The sequence below is a fragment of the Penaeus monodon genome, chromosome 39, assembly GCF_015228065.2.
Source record: "Penaeus monodon isolate SGIC_2016 chromosome 39, NSTDA_Pmon_1, whole genome shotgun sequence".
In the NCBI taxonomy this organism is placed as follows: Eukaryota; Metazoa; Arthropoda; class Malacostraca; order Decapoda; family Penaeidae; genus Penaeus; species Penaeus monodon.
In genome coordinates this window covers 85258-93320 of record NC_051424.1, presented here as the reverse complement: position 1 = coordinate 93320, position 8063 = coordinate 85258, and the positions used below count along the sequence as shown (strand labels likewise).

At 35.7% G+C, this 8063-nt stretch overlaps 1 long non-coding RNA gene across 2 annotated transcripts in view; it reads left to right on the top strand.

The window, feature by feature from the left end:
• LOC119597365 overlaps positions 1-8063 on the top strand; it is a 22060-nt gene continuing 13997 nt past the window's right edge. The window contains exons 1-3 of one of the 2 annotated variants that reach the window (XR_005230828.1): positions 1-196; positions 1604-1696; positions 2413-2712. This is a non-coding gene — a long non-coding RNA (uncharacterized LOC119597365). Of the gene's footprint in view, positions 197-1603; positions 1697-2412; positions 2713-8063 lie in introns of those variants that run through there. The other variant, XR_005230827.1, reaches the window with a different exon arrangement.

The following is an 8063-nucleotide window of genomic DNA, read 5'->3' as shown; positions in this document are numbered from 1 at the left end:
AAAAATACATAAGAAGATATGAAAAGTAACCCGAACTCGCATCCGGCGACCGTAAGAGAACGCCGACTCGCTTACACGAACGCCAACAAACCCTGGACGGAGGCAGTGCTCACCCAGTTGCCGTCGGGAAACATTGCACTTGTCCGAATGGCGAGCCCTGAGCCCCACCCGAGAGGCCAGACCCCGCGGCGGAAAGGTGAGAGGCAGGAGGAAGGCTTCGGCAATGCAGTAGTTGAAGCCTTTTTGTCCTCAGAGGTTGCTCTCCAGTGCGGAGGCGCGGAGAAGGGAGCCACTGTGGGAGGCCGACCGAGTCTCCCCATTGCAGGGACACTGGGCACCCACGGTGGGAGTCTGATCCCCGGTCCTTTGGGCACTGGGGAAAGGGGGAGGCCTAAGAGAGGACTTAGGCCTCCCCCTTTCAGGTGCATGCCGGGAGGGCAGGTGCAAGGCGGCCCCCACTGCAGGTGAATGTGCTGGGGCGTCTGTTGCAGTCGCGAAAGGGCGCAGAAAGTGGGAGCGTTTGCAGAAATCTGCACAAATGTGGCTTGTCTCGTGTTTCTGTTGTGAGTGTTGTGTGTGTTTGTTGCATTTGTGTGATATAAATAATTGAGATTATTTATTTCAATTTGCTTGTGTGGGATTTTATATGTAGTTGTTAATGTGTGTGTTTATCTGGATATTGTAATGGTGTCCATATTTGATTGTTATTTGATAGGTATTGTGATGTCAGGTGTTTTAGTGTAGTTGTTTGTAATGAACCTGGTTGCACTTTTCTAGTGTATTAATATTTATTTGCATGTTTGGGTCCCAAGCTGCTGTGCAATATGCCATTGTTGGATGGACAAGTGTGTTTTATGGCTTTTGTATAGCTGTGTAGATTCCTTCTCAGGCTGTTGCATTTTATCAGTGTGTGTTGAGCAAGTTGGTGTGCATTGTGATGCCTAGGTATTTGTGTGTTTGTGTGTTGGATAGCTACTGTGAGTGGCTTGAGCAAGGGAATTTTATAGGTGTTTGTGAGCAGTTGAAACTTAAAGTTTTGCATTTCTCAGGCCTAAAGTCCATATGCCATGTAGTTACCCATTGCTTGAGGGAGTTTAGGTCAGTCTGGAGTAGTCCACAGTCATCAGTGGTCTATAAATCTCAGGAGGGAAGCCTACAACCATTCTCTTACTAGAATAAGTAATTTGGGCCATTGCTGCAGCACTCAGATATTACATACACTCTGTTTAGATATAAAATGTACTTCTGTACATATACAGAATATTTTAAGTAGGTGTGGTGTTATTTCAGTTATTTCAGGTGTTGTAGCAGTATTGTTAATTTCAATGTATCTTGAGGCAGTTTTGTTCCTGCCACATCATACAGTGAGCCCCCTTTGCTCATATCAGGGTGGCTAGTGTGACCAGATAACATTACAGCAGTGTAGTTACATTGATTCTGTGTCTCTGGTCTTTGCAACAGTTTCAGATATTGGGTGCAAATCTAACCACAACTTCAGTATGCTATTTTGATTATTGGATTGATGCTTGTTACAATAGGAGGAGTTATGGTTCATGAGTAGACTTCATGCTTCGATATCAACTGATGGCTTCACTTTCCCCAGGTCTTCTAGTTGTGTGAATTAACATGACTTCCTTGTCCAAAGCTGAATGTCTGGCTGATAACTGGGCCTCGGCACATCCTGGACCTGACAGAGGTAAGAGAATTTTAATTACTAAATCTGTGACTTGTGAACAGGTAGCTTTAAAAAGGGATTTTTTGAAAAGCAAGTTTCACAATTATGGAAGAAATGTACATATCAAATCTATTTTCCTTGAAACTCTACTTAGCTTTAATTGAAATTAATCTGATTAGATTTTTCTGTGGAGATCTGAATACAGAAAGTCCAAAATAATGGCAGCAGGAACAGTCAATGGTTCTTGTGTAATGACAATTCACTAAAATTATAATAATAATAATCTAGGGTTTGGTGTCAGGCTTGCATGACCAGTCAAGTTACGGCTGCTGTTTATCGTGTATTTATATAAAACTCTGTACAAGGAATGGCCAGGATTGACATCCACTGACAGTCTGGGACTTCAACTTAGGTCACCAAGATTTCTAGTCGAGAATGTTGCCAATGCACCGCACAGGCTGTAATTGTGTTATTGTAGTAGAAAACTTGCTGCCAGATGTAGTCATTGCTCATGCTGGAAAGGTAAAAGATACAGGATTACTCAGGCAGAGTAGATTATATTCCCAGAGCGAGGCACTATTTGAAATGCCTTTATTATTACTGGTTTTGTAACTTACATAATTGATATTATTTATTAAAAACTGAGTTAATAGGCTTTGCAACTGCATTCTCATAAGCTTTAGCTTGTAGCAGCCACGACACACAACCTGCACAACTCAGCTCTGCATACTTCCCAGGTTGGGTCATGCCAGGTCCAACAGCCTTGTCCTTGCCTTCCTACCAGCAGGCGCTTCTCAAGACTCACTACTGAGACCTGACTAGTTCATACTGGACATCTCACAGCTGTCTGATTGGACCACAGGCTCCCCTCTTTCCCAGTTCGCTGAAACAGCTTCCAACTACTTAACCGATTTCTGACGGGTGGCATGTACGCACATACCATGGCATGGCGGGACTATCTGCCGGGGGCATGTATGTACATGCCATGGTGTATGTATGGACATGCCATGAGTTATTTTTTGTTACAATCACGGCAAAATATTATTTTTCTGCCACTGAAAGGGGTGATTAAGTTGTTTTTAACGCTTTCTCATTTTTACTATGCAAAAAAAAAAAAAAAAATGCAACAAACCGACGATTTCAGCTCCATGATGCCGCACACTGCTTATTTTATTCAGACTATAGACTGAATAATGATCAACTATGGAGTCTATATAACAACAAAAATACCCTTCAGCCTCGATTTCTCAGGAAGTTTGGCAAGTAGAGACCAGAAAATAATGAAAACTGAAAATACAACATATCTTCGTAGTATTACGAAGAAATGGCATGGGATGCTGGTATTTGGCATGAGTGGTCGCGCATGCTAGGGCGACGATATAAGCCCCCAGCAGCGGGGCCTGGGCCACTATGAATACTACCCGTTGGGAAAGGGTTAAGGGGACCAACCCAAGAAAAGCCTACATGGCTCCACTCATTTATAATTAAAAAAAATTGTTGTAGATATATAGTTGATTTCTTTTCCATGTTATAGAGTATAGAATTGTGAATTGTCTCGTATATAATTTAAACAAGGCCTTCCCCTTTTGTGAGGGGACACCCCCAAAAAGATGATGTGTCAGACTCTCCCATTGGTTGAAATTATCCCTGAACTACCTAAAAAATATTCTTCCCTTTGATTTTTCGGACTGTCTGCCATGGTGAACTGTATTTTAAATTTTTCGGCCATGCATATATATATATATATATATATATATATATATATATATATATTAGATATTATATATATATAATATATATATATATATATATATATATATATATATAATATAAACACAATATGATGTATATGTTATATATATATAATATATATATATATATATAATATATATATATATATATATATATATATTTATATATATTTATATTTTTTTTTTTTTTTTTTTTTTTTTTTTTTTTTCTTTTCTTCTTTCTTTTTTTTCAAAATAAAAAAAAAATTTCGGCAAAGTATGGTCTGTGCTCTCCAAACCACTCGTGGAAGAAGGAATAAGATATGGAGGCACTCGAAACTAACGAATGTGGGACGGTCTGCCTGCTCATGAAACAAAGTTAGTTATTTCTATTATTTATTTGCTAAATCTAATGATATTATATATATATATATAAATATATATATATATTATATATATAATATATAATATATATATATATATAATATATATATATATATTATTTATTTTTTAATAATATAATATATATATAATATATCTATATATATATATATATATATATATATATATATATATATATATATATATATTATATATAAAATAGTGTACTTTGAGATGAGATTATTAACAAGTTAAGCAGAATTATTGTTTTCAAAAGGGACCACACTTTGTAAAACTATCTTCTTCTTCTTCTTCTTCTTTTTATGAAAGTATAGACTCCTGTCTGAAATGTTTAATAATTGCATTAAATCATAAAGACAACTAATCTAAACCAGAAATTACTAATCATCTTTTTTTTTCTTTCTTTCTTTTTTTAATTTCTGGAAAATCCAATTGAGAAGAAATGAAGAACTGTGGATGGCAATATCAGTACAAAATTGTTATATGATTTTGATTCTAGCTTGAATACAACATATCAGTTCAATTTTTAGAACTATGGAAGCACATGTATAAAATTATTTTACAGCGAGAAGTTCCAAGGCCGTTGAATTTTTTTCAACTCTCCAAAAGGGTTGGGTAGAGCTGGCCACTGGGTGGTTTTAATTTCTGAGAAGGTTGACATGTATATAAACACACACATGAGGTTAACTGTTTTAATCATCCTCATTTGATAGGAGTAAACCCATTTTTTACATAAAAAGAAAATAGTTTTCTTTATTGATATTTGTAAAAAATGACCATTGGGCATAGAAAATCATTACAGTGTTGGTGGTCAGTCATTTGAGCGCATTATCTTTGCAAATAAGTGAACAGAATGATCGGACACCTGAGTGTAGTTGGTATTTTCCATATTTATGTTACCTACGACCAATGGTAGTGTCCTCAGGTAGTATTTTTTACTGGAAATGCATGAAAAGGGTGCGTTAGCTTTATGAACTCCTTATGAAGTGAATGGATAAGACCAATTTCAAAATTCCATATAGTTTTCATTTTAGAGCGGGTATCATTGGGTACTATCATCTTCAACATAAAATAATCAGTGTTTCACTTATTTTTACAAAGTTCAAAATTCCAACCATGAGGTGGACTTTGTACTGAAGTGCTCCTTACAATGGAAACGACAAATTTGAAATCAAAACAAATTTGCCGACAGTGGATGCACCAACCGCTAGAGCTATTCCAAACCGAAATGTTATCATCATTAGTTATACTTTTATTTTTTAACATAAGTGCTTTGTACTCAGTACACATATAGACCCTTACATAAGCTACAGCATATTACCAGGGAGTCTCAATGGCAAGCATATTTCAAGTATAAATGTACACAAAACTCACATTTTTGAAGAAAAAAAATCACAAAATATTTCTTCATAAATCATTGTGATTTTCATTTTTCTGATATTGATATAAAAGTGTTCTTTTGGAAATCCCCAAACTTATATCTATATTCAATGCCATTATCAAATGCCATATACAAGATTGCAACAAGCAAAAGTCCATACAGGTGTACCTGGCTCTAATTACCTGTGTCTGAAGTTTACCTGTTGGTGCTTATGCATTTGCACCTCCCAAGAAGTAAACCGGTTTGGGCTCAAACAGTCCTGTGGCAGTTTCTTCATTCTTGTATGTAGAACATAGGCTAGCTAACTTAATTAGGCCCTTTAACCCCCCCCCCCTTGGAACAATCCCGAGAAAAGTCTACCTTGCTCCACTCATTTGATCATTAAAAAAAAATGGTTTTAGATAACTAGTTGATTTCTTTTTCATGTTATAGTGTTATAGAGTATAAAATGGTAATTTGTCTCATATATAATTTTAATGGGACATCCCCACTTTTGGAGACCCCCCAAAAAGAAAAAAAAAATACTCATTTTGGGATGTTGCATGGGAGCATCCCAGAGGTCGAATTTATCCCTGAATTACTTTTAAAATATTCTTCACTTTGATCAACTCTACAGGAAGGGTACGTCATGCTCCAATTTTTAAATTTCTTGTTAACTTTTCCAACTCTGTTGTGGTGAACTATATTTAAATTTTGGGGGGCCCATGCATATATATATATATATATATATATATATAATATATATATATATATATATATATATATATATATATATATATTATATATATATATATATATAATTATATATATATGTATGATGTATGTATGTATATATATAATTCTTTATATTATTATTGTATTATATATTATATTATTATTATTATTATTATTTATTATTATTATATTATTATATTATTAAGAAATCAGGTCATGGTACACATTCCAAAGTTAGTTATTTCTATTGTTTCTTTACCAAATCAAATGATATTATATATATTAAAAAAACAAATTTAGTGTACTTTGATATTAGATTATTACCAAGTTAATCAGAATTATTGTTTTCAATAGGGACCAATACATTGTAAAGGTATCTATCTTTTTTTCTTTCTTTTTTTCTTTCTTTTCTTTGGTTTTCTTTTTTCTCTTATTTCCTTTCTTTTTTTCTTTTTTTCTCTTCCTTTTTTCTTTTTTATTTTTTTCTTTGTTTTTTTCTTTGTCTTTTTCTTTGATATGAAAGTAGAGATTCCTGTATGAAACATTTAATAAATGCATTAAATCGTAAACCCTAGATTATTTCTAAGCCAGAAATTACGAATAATCCTTTTTCATTTTGGTTATATTTTTATATATATATATTTTTTTTATTATTTCTTGGAAAATCTGATTGTGGAGAAATGGAGAACTGTGGATGGCAATATCAGTACAAAATTGACCAATTGACCAACAGTAGCATCCTCGGGTTGCTTTTTTCTTACTTGAAACGTATGCAAAGTGTAGGCCAGCTGTATCAACCTACAAAGCAAGTGCATAAGACCGATTTCAAAATTCCATATAGTTTTTTTATTTTAGAGTTGGTATCATTGTGTACTATCTTCTTCAATGCAAAATAATCAATATTTCACTTATTTTTCCAAAGTTCAAAATTCCAACCATGGGGTGGCCTTTGTATTGAAGTGCTCGTTACAACAGAAACGAACAATTTTAAATCAAAACTAATTTGCTGATGATGGACATTACCGACTGTTAGAGTGAATGCAAACCAAAATATTATTAATATTAATATTAGTTATACAGAAGAGGAGATGAATGAACAGCTTCCTTTCCTCGACACCTTAATCAATAGGAGACTTGACGGCCTGGCGTTCTCTGTGTACAGGAAGCCCACAAATAAAGATGGTTTTATATACTATTTCTATGCCCACAACAATAAAATCAAAGAAAACATGGTCATTGGCTTCCTCCTCCGAGCACTTAGAATCTGCAGCCCTGAGTTCCTGGAGGAGGAAATACAACATGGCAGTAACACCTTCCAATGCCTCATTACCCTCACACCTTGCTCGACCACCTCAACACAAGGCAGAAAAGATCATGACCAGATCAACAGGGGAACGCCACACAGAACAAGACACACAAAATTATTATCCCACACTCACAGCTGACAGAATACCTGGAGGCCCTGTTGGGCCGCACAATGAAGATAGCTACCACTTCTGGCAAGAAGATCAGAGACATCATAAGGGAAAAAAGGTCAGACCACAACAGATCTCTTAGGCAGGTGTACAGCATGCCTTGCGGTGGCTGCAACAAAGTATACATAGGTGAGACAAGATGTGGCCTCCACGAAAAACGAATCATCCAACACCACAGCACCCTCCAAGGACATGACGAGAAGCACCTTCGTTGATCACGTCGACACCGACAGCCATCTCCCTAAGTGGTCCCAGGCCTCCATCATTAAACAAGAACTGCCCCCACGACAAAAGAAGTACATTCATACACTCAACAAACTTGAACACCAACAGGGAGCCACAAACTAGCCAAGGTCGTCACACACCTAATTACTGATGTGACCTGACCGCTCAGTACATGTATATATACCTCTATGTATCTCTAGTCTTATATGCCCAGATGAAGCATTAAATGCGAAAAAGCTTTTGGCATATTCATGTGTTTTCTTGTACTTCCCCTCGTTGTTATTACTCCATGTCATCCGATGGACAATGACTGGATTGATATATTCCATTGCTATTCTAAATGTTCCTTTTGAAAATTGTTATGACAAACCCAGAAAATGGTAGCATTATCTTGTTACCACTTTGCCCTGTAAGAGACAAGGAATAATGGTTGACTGTTACTGAAAAAATACCAATTAACT